This window comes from Armigeres subalbatus, chromosome 3 (genome assembly GCF_024139115.2).
Source record: "Armigeres subalbatus isolate Guangzhou_Male chromosome 3, GZ_Asu_2, whole genome shotgun sequence".
Lineage (NCBI taxonomy): Eukaryota > Metazoa > Arthropoda > Insecta > Diptera > Culicidae > Armigeres > Armigeres subalbatus.
Window position 1 is genome coordinate 128710199 of NC_085141.1, and position 20784 is coordinate 128730982.

The 20784-nt window shown below is 39.1% G+C and overlaps 1 protein-coding gene across 1 annotated transcript in view; it reads right to left on the reverse strand.

Annotated features, from left to right (window-relative positions):
• LOC134225390 (myb-like protein Q) overlaps positions 1 to 20784 on the reverse strand; it is a 237970-nt gene that overhangs the window by 179933 nt on the left and 37253 nt on the right. The gene's annotated exons all lie outside the window — the stretch shown is intronic.

Below are 20784 nucleotides of genomic sequence, written 5' to 3' on the forward strand. Positions count from 1 at the left end.
GACAAAATAAAAAGCCTTTCGTGAGTAGACATCCTGCTTGAAAAGTAGATTTTATCCAAAAAATTAAACTAATAATTTAAATAAACTATTAAACACAGTCAAATTGTAAAACAATACTATGAAAAGCTCAAAATCAAGCTTCGCTCTATGCATTTACTTTAAGTATTCTACTGAAGTAATCAATTCGCAATACTGAAAATTAAATAAGTAGTCCAAAGTGCCGTCACCACCCTAACGGATTGGGGGAGAGTGGTACATGATGGTAGGCCCAAGACGATGAGCGGTGGTGCTGCGACAAGTGGAGAGGTCATCGCCTGTCCTACAATAACCGGAGCCCGGGACACAGGCGGCGGTGGGGTGCGCAATGGTGTTATCATCATTCATATTGCTCGCGAGTTGTTTTGTTTTGTGTATCAACGAGCGCGAACCAACATGCGACCGGTTTTAATATGACCCGCACGGAGCGGTTCGCGATTGTGTACGAAATATAAACAATGAAAAAGAGCGCCAAACGGGGAGACATCGGCCCCGCCCGGCCCGCTTCATTCCACCCGTCACACCAATCGGTGGCGGTGGTGGTGGGTATAGTTACAATAGCCCACCCGAGGATGTTCATTTGTTTATTAGTGTTATTGTGGGGCACCGTCGTCATCGAGAGATAACGCATTCATATCTATGACAACTGCGGACAGTGTGTACAGTGTTGGATATTCAAAGCGACGGATACCTACGCAGTACCTATAAGGTGGATATAAATGAATAACATTTTGGAGTTGGATTTTAATAAAACAAAAATTCATTTAATAATGCGTTGAGCCATTTTGGTAAAAAGTTCCGTATTTTAAATTCAAAATTTTTTTGCCTTCACTTCAGACCCATATATATGTGAGATTTTTATATTTCTGGTGTTTTCCAATTACAATACCCGTTTCATGGGGCTTTGAGAGTGATTTCGTATGAAGATTATAGTTTAGATGCTAAAAATTTCTGTAGCACGAAGTTTGGCACTCGAAGTTTGCCTATCCAGAAGGAAAAAAATAATAACTAGTGCCTCCATACTTATCGACTTCATAAACCTTCCTGATGGAGTTAATCGTACCTATTTCCTAACTTGCAGTTAAAACAGTTAGCCCAAAATGCAATTCTTTCCAAATTCGTATTGATTATCTCCGATGCTCTTTGTTTAGTTATCCCAGTATTATTAAAATACACCTGTACATCATCTGCAAATAGGTGGATACCATAACCTGTTAACATCGTGGGTAGGTCATTGATATACAAAGCAAATAATATAGGCCCAAGTACTAAACCTTGGGGTACACCTGAAGTATCCGGTAAATGGTTTGAAAATATATTATTGAAGAATACAGTTTGATGTATATTTTCTAAATAAGAACGAATCAAACGAACCACTTTGGAATTGAAAACATAATATTTTACTTTGTGACCTTAGATGTTATGGGAAATAGAGTCAAAGGCTTTAGAAAAATCTAATAGTAATAGAACCGCTGCGCCTCCACTATCTAAAACGTAGTCATTGTTATCGCAGAAGAAAAGCAGCATCAATCTGGTTGAATCATAGTATGGAGTCTGGATTGTTTGTAATTATCATATCTATGAGGCTGGAATTATTTTGATAAAAATGTGTTGGAACTTAACCTTTGCATGAAAGCGATAAGTTTACTAAATTCAATTGAAAGTGTTTTGTTTAATTTGAAGAAGTGTTTAATAAGTTTGTATTAAAGTCGCCCATAAGATAAATATTTTCATACTGATATTCGGCACAAGATAACTTTTCTTGAAGTAATTTTGAACAATCTAATTCCGGTGGGTTTTAGATAAATCCCATGAGAAGCTTAGTGCGATATGTGTAAGGACATAAACGGGAACTTTCTTACAAATGAGCGTGAGGTGATTCAAAGGTGGCGGCAGTACTACGAAGAGCACCTGAATGGCGATACGGCAGACAACGGAGGCGGTATGGTAATGAACCTAGGAGCACGCGCGCAGGACATGCTCCGAATCTCCAGGAAATCCAGGAGGAGATTGGCCGGTTGAAAAACAACAAAGCCCCTGGAGTTGACCAACTACCAGGAGAGCTGTACTGCACTGGCTAGAGCGCTGCACTGGGTGATTACCAAGGTTTGGGAGGATGAGGTTCTGCCGCAGCAGTGGATGGAAGGTGTCGTGTGTCCAACCTACAAAAAGGGCGATAAGCTGGATTGTAGCAACTACCGCGCAATCACATTGCTGAACGCCACCTACAAGGTACTCTCCCAAATGTTATGCTGTCGACTAGCACCAATTGCAAGGGAGTTCGTGGGGCAGTACCAGGCGGGTTTTATGGGCGAACGCTCCACCACAGACCAGGTGTTCGCCATTCGCCAAGTACTGCAGAAATGCCGCGAATACAACGTGCCCACACATCATCTATTCATCGACTTCAAAGCCGCATATGATACAATCGATCGGGATCAGTTATGGCAGCTAATGCACGAACACGGATTTCCGGATAAACTGACACGGTTGATCAAAGCGAAGATAGATCGGGTGATGTGGGTAGTTCGAGACAAAGCGTAGTTAGAGTTTCAGGGGCATTCTCGAATTCCTTCGAAACCCGCAGAGGGTTACGGCAAGGAGATGGTCTTTCGTGTCTGCTATTCAACATCGCTTTGGAAGGGGTAATACGAAGAGCAGGGATTAACACGAGTGGTACAATTTTCAATAAGTCCGTCCAGCTATTTGGCTTCGCCGACGACATGTATATTATGGCACATAGCTTTGAGAAGATGGAGGAAGCCTACATCAGACTGAAGAAGGAAGCTAACCGGATCGGACTAGTCATCAACACGTCGAAGATGAAGTACATGATAGGAAGAGGTTCAAGAGAAGACAATGTGAGCCACCCACCGCGAGTTTGCATCGGTGGTGACGAAATCGAGGTGGTAGAAGAATTTGTGTACTTGGGCTCACTGGTGAATGCCGAAAATGATACCAGCAGAGAAATTCGGAGACGCATAGTGGCTGGAAATCGTACGTACTTTGGATTCCGCAAGACGCTCCGATCGAATAGAGTTCGCCGCCGTACCAAACTGACTAGCTACAAAACGCTCATTAGACCGGTAGTCCTCTACGGACACGAGATCTGGACGATGCTCGTGGAGGACCAACGCGCACTTGGAGTTTTCGAAAGGAAAGTGCTGCATACCATATATGGTGGGGTGCAGATGGCGGACGGTACGTGGAGGAGGCGAATGAACCACGAGTTGCATGAGCTGCCATCGTTCCATCCATCGTTCACACCGCGAAAATCGGACGACTGCGGTGGGCCGGGCGTGTAGCCAGAATGTCGGACAGTAACGCGGTGAAAATGGTTCTCGACAACGATCCGACGGGCACAAGAAGGCGAGGTGCGCAGCGGGCAAGGTGGATCGATCAGGTGGAAGATTACTGGCGGACCCTTCGTAGACTGCGTGGTTGGCGACGTGTAGCCATGGACCGAGCAGAATGGAGAAGACTCTTATATATCGCACAGGCCACTTCGGCCTTAGTCTGAATAAATAAATAATAAATAAAATGGATCACGAGACGGCCTTCACTGGTTTGAATGACCATAACGAAAAAGGAGATAAACGAAACGTGAATAACTACAGAGGTATTACTTCACTCTGTGCTGGATCTAAGTTGCTTGAAATTCTCGTTGGAGAAGTCCTGTTCTGTGCATCGAAGTCATACATCTCTCCGGATCAGCATGGCTTTTTTCCTGGTCGTTCGATTGATACCAACCTTGTGCAGTTTACGTCTCACTGTCTGATAAATATCGAAGAGGGTAATCAAGTGGACACAGTTTACACTGATCTGAAAGCTGCATTTGATCGAGTTGATCACGTTATCCTGTTATCTAAATTCGATCGCCTGGGAGCTCCATCAAGCTTAACACGTTGGCTTGACTCGTATCTGACTGAACGTCGGTTATCTGTTAAAATTGGCGCAACACAATTACTAACCGCTCAGGGGTACCTCAAGGTAGTAGCCTTGGACCGTTACTATTTTCAATATTTATCAACGATGCTGCTTACTTCCTGCTGGGTTTCGCATTGCTTATGCAGATGATCTAGAAATGTTTATTGTCGTTCATAAAATTAAATAAAAACGGGTTACAGTCGTAAAAGACCTTGGAGTACTTCTGGATAGTAATCTGTCTTTCCGTGATCACTACTCGAGCATTATTGCTAAAGCGAACAGGAATCTGGGATTTATTATGCGATCAACTCGTGAATTTTCTGAACCTTTTTGTTTACGATCGCTTTACCATTGGCTCGTGCGTTCCACGCTCGAAACTGCAAGTGTGGTTTGGTGCCCATATGCTGATATCTGGATAAGGCGAATTGAAGCCATTCAACCAAAGTTCACAAGATACGCTTTAAGATTACTACCGTGGAATGACATTGCATATATGCCCTCGTATAAAACGAACGCGTTGCAGTCTCCTTGCTAAGGAATCATTACGAGATCGACGAGCGTCCAGTAGAGCACTTTTTGCTGGGAAACTATTGTTAGCTGTGATTGATGCTCCGTTTATCCTAGAAAAACTGAACTTTAACGCTCCATCAGTTACTCTACGACCGAGAGATCCATTGCGAACTGATTTTCAGAGAACATACTATGGACTCAACGAACCCATCACTGTGATAACCAGAGAATTCAACAAAGCGTACTGTTTTTTTGACTACAACATCTCTGCATCTGTTTTCAAGAACTGACTTAAACGACTGCATCTTCAACCTGACTCAATCCACGTCTGAAACAGCAACTGTAAGGTGAGTTTCTGTCCATCACTTTTCAATTGTCAGAGTTTTGCTACTTGGTCATTTTTTTCTCTCTCGGTGAACTGGAAACACGCGACGAGTGTCGACAATTATCGTACCTTGATACCTGAACACTTGACCACACTTTAATTTCCAGAAACAAAATTTTGACTATGTTTATGATTGTTTTGACACTTGACCACACATTAATTTTAAGAAACAAAATTTTGACTATGTTTATGACTGTTATGAGTTATGACACTTGACCACACTTTAATTTTAAGAAACAAAATTTTGACTATGTTCATGATTGTTATGAGTACGTCATCAGTGACATGTTCAAAAGGACTTTTCCACATCTACGCCCTCATCAGGATCACTATCAGATGAGGTTTGAACAACAAATAAACAAATAAACAAATAACTGAGAATCACGACAAAAATGTTTTGCTTAGATTACGATAATAGATTTTTTGTAAAAACCATGCTCCTATGATTCGAGATTCGTTAGTTTGCAGCTTTTAGGACTATTACGGGCATTATTCATGAAGGACATCTAGTGGCCACTCAAGTCCATAATATATCTTTTGTTACTCAGAGTAGCTTTGTAAAAATCGCACTCTTCCATGGTAAGTTTCACTCACTTTAACGTTTTGGAGCTTTGGAAAAAACCGCGCACTTATAGGATGAGTTCCATGAATTCACCAGTTTTACGGACGTTCCGGATCTTCTAGAGCACCTCCGGTGGCCACTCAGGTCCATCAAAATGGGTCACCACAATCATTTGTTACTCGTAGTTCGATAATGAAAAGCTTTGGAAAAAACCGCGCATTTCTAGGATGAGTTCCATGAATAGACCACTTTTACGGACGTTCCGGATCTTCTGGAGCACTTCCGGTGGCCACTAAGGTCCATCACAATGGGTCAACATAATCATTTGTTCTCCAACGTTCGATAATGAAAAGCTTTGGAAAAACCGTGCTCTTCTATGATGTGTTTCATAAATTGACCACTTCTACGGACGCTCCGAATCTTCTGGAGGACCATCGGTGGCCACCCAGATGCATCAAAATGGGTCACCACACTCATTTATTACCCGTAGTTCGATAATGAAAATCTTTGGAAAAAACCACGCACTTCTATGATACGTTTCATGAATTGACCATTTTTACGAATGTTGCGTTCTGGAGGACCTCTGGTGGCCACGCATGTCCACCAAAATGGGTCACTATAATCATTTGTTACTCAGCGTTCGATAATGAAAAGCTTTGGAAAAAAACGCGCTCTTCTAGGATGAGTTCAATGAATTGACCACTTCTACGGATGTTCCGGGTCTTCCGGAGGGACACCGGACCGTGTAATAACCAGGAATTGTGTTGATCCATGGAAATGGACAATGCCGACATTCTTTTAGGATTATTGCTACGCAAATTTATGAGCATTTCCAAAATCACCCTTCGAAGGGCAAGAAATCACGCCAAAAATTGGCTTAGTCTATGTTCCTTCAAAATCGATTCCTGGGAACCTATATGGCCAAATTGTAGAAATCTGTCCGTACCGACATCCGCAGATTTCATACCTTCAATTTGGTGCCAAAAGATTAAGAATCGGTTCGAAAATGAACTTTTGGGAGTGAATTCAATTTGGGGTCATTTTTGACCCGCTAATGCACAACGTGTCACTTTTTTTGCTGTAGCGTTCCTAGAGGTCGCTGAAAGCTGGTTATCACCCCAAAATTTTCGTTTCCAGAAGTTAGGAAAAGTCAGAAAATTTCAACACCCTATCTCATTTTATTAAAAAGGTACAACGTTTTTAAATCATCTCTGGGCCAAAATAGACCCCAATGCACTACGAAGGTTAAGCAAGAGGGAAAGATAATGACTTCTTTGAATGGATGCGACTGCCCGGTATAAGGCGAAGGGAGGGGTAACGCTTTCATTAAATGGATGCGTCTGCACGATATAATGGGGAAGGAGTTGATAATGCCTACTTTAAAAGAACGCCTCTACCCGGTATAAGGTGAAGGGAGTGGTAACGCCTTCTTCAAATGGATGCAACTGCCCGGCATGAGGCGAAAGGAGTTGATATGCCTTCTCTCAAAGGACGCGTCTGTCCGGTATAAGGCGAAGGGAGGGGAAACTCCTTCTTCAAATGAACGCGTCTGCCGGAAGGGGAAGGGAGGGGTAATGGCTTCTTTAAATGGATGCGTCTGCCCGGTATCAGGCGAAAAGGATTGATAACGCCTTCTTTAAAATAATGCGTCTGCCCGGTATAACGCGAAGGAAGGGGTAATGCCTTCTTTAATTGGAAGCGTCTGCTAGGTACAAAGCGAAGGACAGGGTATAATGCCTTCTTTAAATGAACGCGTTTTCTCGGTGTAAGGCGAAAAGAAGAAATAAAGAATTATTCATAAAAAAAGAAAGGAGATAATCCTTTCATTCTATCCGGCCCGTCTGCCAGATATAATAAAGGATTTGAAAGGGGTAATTGAAATTGAAACTACTTCTACATATTCTGAGAGCCCTTTCTTAGCTGTGCGGGAAGATGACTGGCTGCCAAGCAAGACTATACTGAAGGTGGCGTGGTTAAACTTCTGGCTTGGTCCAGGAAATTCGTCGATTAGACTTTTGACTTTTTTGGGCATAAAAGTTTCGGCGAAATGTTATAGGGAAACTGCCCCTTGAATTCATACCATGTATCCAAATCAATACCATTCGAAAACAAAGAATTTGTGCACAAATTGTTTAATTTTTCATTTTTGTGATTTTTTCAGCAGTGGGCATGCCGGATAACAACAAAACACTACACAAATTAAGCCTAAATTGCCTGTTTTACGAATGTTATTTATATAGAAGCATGTTATTAATAATGGAACAGATACCCTACAATCATTTTCTTACTTAGACCATTTTCTTTCCAATGTCTTATTTTTAGAATTTCGGCAAAGTTATGATTTAAGCCTTGTAAATTGTTCGTTTTGGCTTTGAAATGAATACTCATAAGTTTGCATTTTGTGCGACAACCTCAAATGGTCCACCAAATGGGCTAAAATAAATTATTGTATGATTGAATGGAGGCAGTATTGTGTCGAAAGAGGATGAGCTTGATGGGGCTCCTCTTGAGAACTGCTGGAGTACAGTTAAAGCAGCCATTACCGACGCAGGGGAGAGCAAAGTCCGGTATTTGGAACGAAGTCAACTGGTTCGACGAAGAGTGCACACATATTCTGGAGGAGCAGGACGCAGCGAGGGCGGTCGCGCTGCAGATCCAAGGAATGCGAGTAGATGGAAAAGCTGTGCCGTTCTAAAAAACACGCAAGTTTTATCAAAAGTTTAACGTATCCCGCAAAGGGTTCGTGCCGCGAGCCGAGATGTGCCGAGCCGATAAGGATGGGAGCATGTTGACGGACGAACGTGTGGTAATCGAAAGCTGGAAGCAGCACAGCACTATTCTTTACTGTTTACTCCTTACCTTTTACTCTTTACTCTCTACGCTTTACTCTCCACTAGTTACTCTTGTTGGTAAAATCTCAAATTCTCAAATCTCATCGGCGATTCAAATCATGCGTGAGTCAAATCCCATCAGAATCATGTCCCAGAGAATTGCTCATGATTCGAATCGCGAATGCATCATTGCATGATTTCATTGTGAATTAACTTTTTTCGCTTAAAACAATGGCATATGTGAACAAAACATACGCCTCGATTACGTTTTGATGCTTTTTAGAGCGAAATCATTTTTGGAGAGTGAGCGAAGCGATGCGATTCTGTCCGAGAAACTCAAGCGCAATGCTCTCCCTACAGAATCGCAGCGAGTTAGCTCATGCATGAAACCTCGATGATTGAGATTAGAAACCCAATTGGTCCGAAAGCCATTTGACCGCATGCCACCAGGCCGAACAAACCATTAGGCCGAAACCCATCTGGCCGAAAATAATTTGGCCGGAAGCGTCAATTAGCCGAAGGGTCATATCACAAGTAACCATGAAGTTATATATGCTTGTACAAAACACAGTCCTAAAAGTTGACTTAAAGTGGAAAAGGGCACTTATAAGACCGAATTAATGGTTCATTACATTGACATGTTGAAATAAAGCATCAGTAATGCATCGCTACATTCGTAATGATATAGAGTATCGTTGTCTGACAGTTGATACATAAATGCAACTTCACATCGTTAAAACTTTTTTTTTCATCTTTATTAATGTGTTCTCGTTAAAACTGATTTAATGCAATTAGCATTCAGCATGCCGATTTATGATTGATATATGTGCAATAATGTAATGCTTGGTTTTACTTGGGTTGGCCGAAAGGGCCATTTGTACTCTTCACTCTTTACTCTTTACGCGCTAGCACAGACAAACAGTTGGTCAAACAAACAAGCAAACATGGTCGTTGGGAATTTCCTAGGTGTTACGTTCGTTTCTCTGTGGTATGATAATCAAATATTATCGCATGCAAATCTAAGGTTTGCATACGCGAATGCTGACTAATTTGCTTTTTGCTCTATGAACAATTCTGAGATTACCGTTCTTTATAAAATGCGATTTAACTACTCTTCATCGAACGCCTCAAAATTTAACCAAATTGGCTTCAAATCGAAGCGATATTGTATTAACCTTCTGTCTGTGCTCAAAAAAACTTACGTTGTCTGTGCTCTGGGGTCAAATTGACCCCAAATTGAAATTGCTATAACTTTTTTAATGCTTGGCCAATTTTGGAATTTTGGGGCTGTTTCGAAAGATAATTTAATCATCTTTCAGGTCGTTACAAAATATTAACTATTGGTGGGCGGGTACATCGCGGGGAGGGGTTTTAGTGAACAAGGGTATTAAACCAGTGATTTTTTATGATTATTTTACTTATATCCGAAAATCCTACCCATTTTGAACTGCACCTTTTTTAAAAAGGTTATGCAGGAAGGCATGTGCTCTGGCATGAGGCGTTGATAAGTTTAGAACTCGGCCGCCAGGTGGTGGTATATTTGAATTAATTATTTTGGACTACTTAAGATATTCCGATATATAGAATTCTCCTCAGTGTAAATATTCTTATCGCACAAATTCAAAAATTGGAAGACGTACTCATTATATTGAGCACCGCTTTGTAGTGCTAGACATCCTGAACAATGTTGCCGAATACAACTTGAGTGTAGGTATGAGGGATCTCAAGCTAAAGCAATATTTCATATATGCAAGAATATTGCAAGTCCGCTAGCGCCGCCTATTTGTAAATTTCCTAATTATTCATTTCATCACATGACAGTCCATTCCCACCAGACGAACTTTATTAAAGACGTCATCTTTACAAATTTGAAATTTGTGCGATAAGAATATTTACAATGAGGAAAATTCCATATATCGGAATTACTTGAGTAGTCTAAAGTAATGAATTCAAATATATCGCCACCTAGCGACCAAGCTCTAAACTAATCAATGCCTCATATCAAAAAACACGCCTTCCTGCATAACCTTTTTTAAAAGGTGCAGTTTAAAATGGGTAGGATTTTCAGATATAAAAAATAAGCATGAAAAATCACTGAGGGTATAATTTTTACGAAAACCCCTCCCCGCGATTTACCCGTCCACCTATAGTCAATCTTTGGTAACTACCTGAAAGATAATTAAATTATCTTTCGAAATAGCCCCAAAAATCCAAAATTGGCCAAGCATTAAAAAGTTATAGCAATTTCAATTTGGGGTCAATTTGACCCCAGAGCACAGACAACGTAAGTTTTTTGAAAAAAGTACATTGTAGCGCATATTTTCAAGATTTTTGAAGTGAATTTGCACCTAGGAGACAGATCTCGGCGAGTTTTACCAAACTACCAAAAATTAGGAGAATCGGTTGAAAATTAAAAAAATGGCAGCCACTCAAAGTGGCCTGGGGTCATATTGACCCCAGAGCACAGACAAAAGGTTAAACAGGCCTACACTCACTGCCAATATCCACATCCACATAGCAGTGAATCGAAATTTTAATGAAGCGGAAAATATTCACAGTTATTATTTTTCCTTCCTTGAGTGAGCTTCGTCCCCAGCACCATCATCAACCTCCCGAACATCGACCACGACGACACTGGCTATTGTCGTCAATCGTAACAACCTATGCCTACACCTTTCTGCCACGTGACATAGGTAACTACTACTGAGTAGGTATCCGCTCTGGCTGGCTGCTGCCTAGTTGGTTGGGTCGTTTGCTTGGTCGATACACTTCATCGGACGACGATCGTGGCTGTCGTCGTCGTCGTCGTTGCCAGAGGTAGCAGGTCGCGCGCGCGAGCCCAGGCCAGAGTTCTTGAACGGAGTCCGTCGTCCGTCCATCCAACAACCGTCGTCGTCGGCGGGACAACCCGAAAATAACTAGAGCATGTCACAGAATGGATTGGATTGTTTAATTTGAGTGGCAGCAGCAACCAAGCAGTAAAGCACCTCGCCATCCGTGCCCCGAACGGGCGAATCGATCATCGTTTTAAAGGTAGCAGCAATTTTTATTTCCTATAAAATGTTTGTTTTGGACAGTCCCTGGTTGACGACGCGCAGAGGCCATTCTCTCGGTACAGGGGGCTCAATGAACCGCGTCCAATCGTACACGGATTAAAGATCAAGATCGATCTTCGCGCGGTCGGCTGTGTGCGTTCCGTGTGCTCGGTCTGGTCTGAATACAACATATTTTATTATTTTTTAACTGGAAAGGTGTGCCATTCAGAGTGTGACACATCTCTGAGACACCGGTTTCGTAATTGCAGCCGAAATAAATGAGAAGCATTGTTTGTAAGTCGAACGGAAAGCAGGCCAGCTGATAGCGCTTGTTTTATGTACGGTGGAACTCGGTAAGGCTCGGGCTGACTCAGGTTGGTCGTTGTTATTTATGAAATTTATCAAATATTTGATTAGCATTGTCGTTGAAACTCCTCGGATGGTCATAAGTTTGGGAACTCGAAAGCAATCGTATGAGTCGAGTCAATCAGCAAATACAACATTTCTGGAAATTTAGTGGAAACTATTTCATACTTCTTTCAATGATTTTTGAAGCTGTGCGTAATAATTGTCTTTCACCGACCAAATTGAGGTAAATAAATACATTCTCTATCGAAACCCAGTATACCAGATCCAAACAAATGTTTATTCGAATGTCGATCCTTTTCCGGGAACGTTCCCCATAAAAATACAATCAAATAGTGGCATTTAATAGAACAGTACTATTTCGTATTGACTTTAAGACACGTAGAACAAAGAAAAAGTCTTTTCTATTTAAAAGCAAAAAAAGAATTAGCCTCAAAGATGAGAAAGAGCCATGAAGGCAAGGACATATCACGATTACAAAGAAAAAGATGAATATAATAACTTAATTCTATATTCCAGTTTTTGAATTATTTGCTATCTGTCTGTTAAGCTTAAAATACTATTCAAACAAATTGAGATTAATTGGAATGAAACAACTAGAAAACAATTTGAAAATTATTCAAAAGCATTCATTTGATAACCATCAATCAGTGGTCAACTTCCGTTCTTATTCAAAGACCTAACAAAGAACCCTTTCTTTTCAACAACGCATGCCTTGCCGAAAATCTTATTCGGGTTCACAAAGGTCGCAGCCGGACACTCATTATGCAAAACCCATGTCCAACATACAACAAAAAATCGCTTACAATTCAATTCCTTCACATGTTGTGACTCTGTTCAACCCAGGAAATCTTGTAAACACAAAGGGCTGAGAAACCATACAAGACATTTGATTTCTTGACTTTGATGACTCGCCGATTAGAGCGAAGGGGGAATCGACGAAAAACACACTTCAAAGAGTGCAATAGCACCGCGCTTACCCTTTCTTCATTTCAAATCACCAGACCACCATTGGTAGGTGGTAGATTCATCCCCGAAATATTACCCGCCAGCTTGAGCCCTCGAGTTCACTTCCGAGTGCTATTCCCACTTGATCCGCTTCGGGAAATAATCAGTTAGCTAAACTGACCACTTGAGGAAGCATTCGCACATAAAAAGAATGCAAACAGACAGGGAACAAGCGCTGGGGGATCGGAGACTCGTCCTTCGACCACCGGAGACAGCGAGCCAGTTCCAGTTGATGCAGGAAAAAGGAGGGTTAACACAAAAGCGCACAAACTGTGTGACCATCATCATCGGCGAAGCGCGCCGTTTAGTGCCAGTTACGTTGGCTGCTCGTTACAATGCGAGCGAGCGCTAACAAGACGGCCGGCCAACAACGCAACGCAAAGAACAAGGAAAACCCTTTCGTTTGGCGTTCCTTTCGCTTTCGTCGCCAACTCGTCCCCGTGTGGCATCCTGTTAGGTCCGTTGTTGTAGTTGTTGAAGACGGGCAGCCAGTCAAAGCAAGAGTGATGATGACTCTATAATGCGAAAAGACCAAGACGATGAATGACGCGAAACCGTCGGTCGAGCGCGTTAAAACATTAATATTGGGTTTTTGGTCAGTACTGTCGGAAGGGTATTGGCATCTCGTCAGTCCTTTGAGGTTACCTACCGTAGGAGTTCAATTATTATGGGTGATTTTAATCCACTTTCTAAAGATTAGTAAAAATTGAGAAATTTGTTACGAATATTTTAGGAGGTTAAAAAATGGTATCCCTTTTAAAATACTCCTAATTAAGAGGATTTGAAACAAAAGGGTAACGTGACGCTAAGATAAAAGTTGTGATCATTTGATTTTAGAATTTTATAGCTTTGATTTCTAGTTTGAACATAGTAGAGTTAACTCTCCTGGACTTGATCTCATATCCCCTAAGTTCATCACATAGAGAACAATGAGAAGGAATTTAACTTGTTTCTCTTTTTTTGACGTGGGACTTACGTCTATTTTTTACTATACTAGGTGTAATATAATTATACAAAGTTGTAGAGAATTTAATTCTAAGCATTTTTGCTTAATAAACATTTATTTTATCTCATATAAGTGATGCTTTATGAAGAAATTGCTAAATTTAGATAGGGTGGTCCCGAAAAAAATAGTTTTTAGCTTCCATTTTCATCAATTCAGAATATTTTCAAAAACTGCTTCACGGTCTCTGGATGGCGCATCTTTTGGTTACATAAGATGGTTGATAGATTCATTTTCAAGCATATTATAAGCGTTTTTCTATGAAAAAGTGATATTTTTCTGAGCATTCTACTGCAGCTAGTAGCAAATATTAGCAAAAATTTCAATCGTAATCTGAAAGTATACATGCAGGCCCATCAAATCCATGGTATTTCATTTGTTCGTATTTGTCCATTTGTAGAATCATTCTTTTTCGAAAATAATTAAACTCACTTTTAATTTTGTCCGATTTCGATCCAGGGTGGTCGAAAAAATCAACATTTTTGAAAAAATATTTTTTTAAAACATAATTTTTGAACTACTAGACCAATTATCAATGTTCATTGAATCCCATGTAGTTATTGGCGACCCTCACTCAGAAACTGTGAAAATGAAATTATTCTGCGAATTAGCCATGAAAAAACCAACTTGAATTTTATGATTTTGTATTTCGCCACAAAAGTAGCGCTCTTAAGCATTTATTTCAAGAGAACACCTTGAATATCGTTCCAGTAGTTAAAATATCAAAATGATTTTTTCGACTTTTTTTACACACAATGTTTCGCCAACCACCGTCATGTAGTTTTACTTCTGCCTCACGTCATAATATGAAAAAAAATCATAATCCACTGAATCCTCAGCCAAAACATCACTCCCAGCTCGCGAAAATTACGTCCACTTCGTACCAATGCTTACTTTGATCTCGGAAAGTTTTTGATGTTGATCAATGATATAAACTTCAATACATGTTTAAATGTGCTTTAAAGTAAATTTTCAAAGTTCTACATATTTATAAAAAAATATTGAAAATTGAGTAAAAAAATGTTTCTCAGTGTTTTTGCTCGTATACTTTAAAAGAGTGAAATATTTGTAATTTGGTATTTTTCTACAACTAACCTTATTCAATAGAAGGTTACAGTGATGAGTGTTACACTCTAAAATATTAATCCAACCCGTTACACGGAAAATAAAATAATAATTTTCAAACTCTAAATATGTTGAAAAATCAAAAAAAGATTAATAGATTTAAAAAAATACTCAATTGGATAAAAAAAACTTGAAAAGCAAAACTCAAAAAAGTCAAAGTGTGAAATTGATAAAATCGCGAATTAAAAATTTTGTATGAGCAAATCGTATTCAGATCGATTTTAGAAAGCAAAATAGGGATTTTAAGAAGATAACAATAATTTGGGTTGTAGAGGGTTAACCAAAAACTGTTTTGAAAGTAAAACATTAAAATCACAGAAGTATATAAATTAAAGCAAAGTTGTATTTTGCTTTGCCAAGCAACTTCTGCAACAGTGCCACTACCGCCACTTGCTCTTAAGTTTGACCACTTGTTGCCCATGCTGCTTCCTTCAAATTAGACTTGCGCTTATCACTACAACTCAAGACCCCCCCCCCCCCCAAAAATGGGTTTAAAAAAATAGAATATTCGTTTCTATGTTTATCTGTGGTGTGAGTTGGGTTGAACGCTCGCTTGCGTCTGTGAGGGCGGACACAGTATCAAATTAAATATAAATACAATATGGCTAGTCTTCGGCGTTCATAGCAGATTGTCCTCTCCTCTGAGGCCACGAGGGCGGACGGAGTATCAAAAATATGGCAAATGTAAGGCGTTCATAGCAGATTGACCTCTCTTCTGAGGCCAAGAGGGCGGACGCAGTATCAAATAGAGTACAATATGGCTAGTCTTTGGCGTTCATAGCAAATTGACCGCTCGTCGAAGGGCAACGAGGGCGGAGTATCAAATTGAGTACAATATGGCTAATCTGATGCGCTCATAGAAGATTGACCTCACGTCTAAGGACAACGAAGTCAAACGCAGTTTTAAAAATATTAATCTAAGGCGTTCATAGTAGACCTGTGCGCCGCCGCGCCGCGCCGCCGCCGCCGGTGGTTTTACTCACGCCGCCGCCGCCGGGGATTTTGGGTCGGCGCGCCGCCGATCATAATTTTGCCACGCCGATGACTTATCGCAATAAAAAAAATCAATTAACTTGAGTCGAGTCGAGTAAAATAAAAGACACTGAAGATGCCCTTACAGAGACGAAATACGTATTTGTAAGACAATACAACGTGGTGGAATTGATTGGAATAGTACTAAACTCGTGTTATGATTGTTGTTGTTAGTTAGTTGTTAGAATGTTGTTGAGGTGAAACTCGTCAGAATTCAATTTCAAATTTACCTCAATTTGCCTCTAAGACAGTGTGGTGACAAACATTGGATAATTAATTGTTTGGTTGAATAGTTGTGAATTTGGCTGTACCTAGTAGATTTAATCTACTAAGTAGAATAATACAAAAATGTTGAAATGGTCTTTGGAATTCGTCTAAGCCAAAGCCTAATTCAGTCGGGCACCTAAATCTGTAGGCAGTGTTGTCCTACACTCTGTGCAAAAAAAATGTGCCCTTTGATTTTCCTAAACGATTTTATAATCTTAACTAAGTAAGTGCAACTAATAGAAGGCTATTTGAATTTTCTAAATGCCCATCGTTTAGATGGAGTAAAATCAAAGAGCAGAATTTCTTGCACAGAGTGTAAGACAACACTGCCTGTAGGTGACTCGCAAATTATGTTTGTTGTGGCACATAAGCTTTTGTGAAGGCTTGAATACATCCCCAAAGCGCCAAAACCACTTGGTATATTTCCTAGTAGATTCCTCCAGATATTCCTCCGAAAAGTTTCAATAAAAAACCTTGGAAAATTACTTTATGTATTCTTCTGGAAAAGTCTTACAAAATTTCTCCGAAAATTCTTTCAGAAATTCCATTACGGATTTCTTCAGAAAATCCTTCACGAATTTCTTCAGGAAATTCCTTATGGAATGCATACAAAAAAATTGTTTCGGTAATTTCTACGAAAATGTTGTTAAGAATTCCTTAGGAGAATCGTTAAGGAATTCCTTCGGAAGTTTCTTTAGCGATTCCTCCGGATATGTCTTAATAAATTTCTCAAGAAATTCCATTTCTTCAAAAACTGTTTAGCAACTCTTTAATTTTTTAAAGGAATACCTCCTCATGAATTTCTTCGGCAATTATTCTATGAATTCTTCAAATAAATTTTTCCAGAGATTGCATAAGGGATTTCTTCCAAATTTTCCTAAAGAATTCCTTCAGAACTTCTTCCAGCAATTCCTTTAAAACATTCTCCGAAAATTCTTCCAGAACTTCCTGCAGGAATTCCATCGAAAATGCCTTCATGGGTTCTTTACGAAATTCTTTCAGTAATACCTTTGGATTTTTTCAGAGTTAGTTGTCTAATTTATTTGTTTTGTTTTTCCAAAAATTCAATTAGCAACTCCACCGAAAACTATTTAATTATCTAATTAATTTTCAATGGATTTCCTGGAATACATCTAAGAAGGAATCCCGGAGGCTTTTCGAAGAATCTTTTAAAGAAATCCCTGGTGATATATCCAAATGAATTCTTGGTGGAGTTTTTTTTAGATTATTCAAGGAAATTTTTTTGAGGAGCTCTTCAATGAATTTTTGGAGAAGTTTTTGAAGAAATTCCTGGAGGGTTTTGTGCAGAAATTTCTAAATGTATTTCCGAAGGCATTTTTAAAAGAGAGCCTGAATGGATTTTCGAAAATAAATCCCGTTTGAACTACTTTAAGAGGTTTTGAAAGTATTTCTAAACAACTTCCCACAAAACACGTAGGCCGTATTATCACATTTTCAAGTCAAGTCTACATTCCAAAAAGTTTGTCGTAGAAATTCCGTAGAATTTCCCGATTGAAACCCTTCAAAGTTTCCAGGTAATACGCCAAAGAACTATTTTTCTTGAATTTTTTCCATTCCGTTGAAATCTAAAGAATTTTTTCTAAATTCCAAAAGTTTTCCCGTTAAAATGTCGAGTAATTTTCCGTGAAAATTTTGAATTATTTCCCGTTGAAACCATGCTAAAGGTTTTCTACGATATTTTGACATTTCTCTTGCAAAGTAGGAGCGATTTCCTGAAGAAATTAAAAAAAAATCCTACGTACATTCCAAAGAGTTTTCCAGATAATTCTCGGTGAAAATTATGGAGGATTTCAGTTGAATTTGTGGTGAATTTATCGTAAAAAAATAGAATAAATTTTCATGAAAATTACAAATGCTTTCTTGCAAGAATTGAAATATTTTTTTTGTGAAAATTCAGAGTTTTTGGTAGGAAAGTCAAATAATTTCTCGTGAAAGTTTTCAACATTTTTTTTTCCATCGATAATTCCAAAGAATTTTCATTAGAACTGCCGAAGAAATTGCCATTAAATTTCGAAGAAATTCGCTTATATGTATGTCCAAAGAATTCCTCGCGAAAATTCCAAGAATTTCAGAAATTAAGAAAAATTTTTTTTTTCTTTTCCCTTACAAGTTCCAAAGAATATCTTTTAAAGATTCCAAAGACTTCTTGTTGGATATTCCAAAATGTTTCCTTTGTAAATTCTAAATATTTTTTCGTCGAAGTGCGACATAATTCCCCGTGGAAATTCTAAAGAATCACTTGTAGTTTCTAAAGCAGTTCATGCCGAAAATCTAAAAATATTTTAGTAGAATCTACAATGTAATCAATTTAATCCAAGTGAAAATTTTGAATTTTTTTCGACGAAGACTTTTCGTATAGGGGAGGAGGCCCCAAAACGCCCCCGTCTTTTGTGGTTTCACTCATATTTACTGTCAGTAAGATGTCCGTAATAAAACTAGATTTAAAATTATGTAGGGTAGGCGAAAAAAGTTTCAAAATAGTGTATGGGAAGGTCGGAAAAACCGAAAATTTCCACATTTTCAAAAACATCTAACATTTTGGCGAGGCAAAACGCCCTAGTGGCACTAACCTACAATGTACTTGCGTCTCCACGCGCTATCCATACCAGAATGCTGATTCGCCGACGCGTGGTGCTTTGTTCCCTAGGAGCTGCCAGCTAAAAGGCGTTTTGCCTCATGAGTTTTCCGGCAACAGAATATCACCACTTTTTTGAAATGTGAATATTATCAATATGGTTGAGATTTTTGACAATTTTTTAATGCCATCAACTAGCTATCTTGTTTAACTGATGCATAATGTAAAAATACCCATGAATAGCGTTACAAATAAGATAATAAAGTAGTGTTTGCTTAGCTAGGGCATTTTGACCCCTTCCCTCCCCATGCCCCCCTTCGTAAACTGACGTAGAGTTTTTCGAACCCCCTCCCCCTCAAGAGTCTACGTGGTTTATGGACAACCCCTAAAGGAATTTCTGAAGGAATATTTGAAGGAATTTCCGGAGGAATTCTCAAAGGAATTTATGAAGAAATTTCTAATAGAATTTCAGAGGAAATGTCTACTGGTATTTCTGAAGTAATTCCTAGATTTCTCCAGGATTTTTTTTGCAATTCTCCAAAAAATCTTATGGAAATTCGTCCAGGAATTCCCTCGAATATTACCTCAAGAAGTTCTTCAAAACTCCTTCGGAAAAGAATTCCAGAAAGTCTTTCGAAAATTCTCTCAGCTATATTCTGAAATTTCTCTCAGAAATTAGTTCGGAAAAAAATCCTTCAGAAGTTTGTTTAAGAAAACCTTGGGAAAATCGTTAAGGTGTTTTCCGGAAAATTCCTTAAGAAATTCTTCTAAGAACTCTTTTGAAATTCCTTGAAAAGTTCTAGGACGAAATTTCCTTGAGAATTCCTGAACAAGTTCCTGAAGAAATATCCGTAGAAGTCCCTGCAGGTTTTTCTCAAAGTAACTCCTGAAGAAACTTCTGACAGTCTTGAATATCTCCGGAAATTCCTTTGGACATTCCGTCAAAACTTCGTTCAGAAATTCGGATATACCTTCTGAAAATCCTTCTTTTTGAAATATCTACTGAGAATGTCTTAGGAGCTTCTTAGGAAATTGTTTCAAAATTCCAAAAAAAATTTCTAAATTTATGAATGGATTACTTTGGAAATTTCTGTCAGCTTCGGAATTTTGCTTTGGAATTTCTTTGAAAATCAATTTGATATTCCTTCGGAATTTTTTTTAGTAATTCCTCTAGGAGTTCCTTAGCAAGTTCCTTGACAATAATTGTTCCTGAAAGTCCAATAGGAATTCTTCCAAAACTACTTTAAGCAATTTAATAGAGAATTTCTCAGGGTAATCCTTTGAAAATTCCTCCAGAAAATTCGTTTGTAACTTCATGAAGCTACCTACAAACACTGACAAAACTAGCTCTGTAGCACATCGTTGATTCATCCAGTCGTCCTGTACGGCCATGAATGATGGACGTTAAAAGATGCAGATTATCAAACTCTCAAAGTGTTTGAGTTGAAAATACTGTGCTCAATACTTGGCAGCTTGGTGGAAAATGGTAAATGAAACAGACGAATGAATGAACCACGAGTTAAATCAAGTATACAAAAATGCAGACATAGGCAGGTTGATAAAATAAGGCAGATTACAGTGGGTTGGACATGTAGTGCGTATGCAGGAAGAGAGACCAGCAAAAAAACTTGCAAAGAACCTGGAACAGGACGTTGGCTCTGATGGAAGCAGCCGCTGATGCATTTTGGAAATACTTTTAGGAATTCCTTCGAAATGTCTGTGGGAATTTGCTCAAAATTTTCTTAAAAGGTTCCTACTACACTTCCAACACTACTTCAGTTTTATCGGAAAGTCCTTTAGAAAATTCTGAAGAAATTCCACCAGAAAATAGTTCATACTTTAATAAATTTCCGAAGGAATTTCCCAAAGAGAAACTGAATGGATTATTCTTTCTAAAATAGAAAAATTCTGCAGACATTGTCATACGATTTTACGAAGGAATTCCTAATGAAATTTACTGAGAAATGCATGTATGAATTAAAAAAAATCATAGTTTCCTCCAGAAATTCTTTCAGAAACTCCACCAAGAGTTCTATGACACCGAAATCTAATTCTTAACACTTCTTCTTCTTCTTCTTCTTAGTGGCATTACATCCCCACA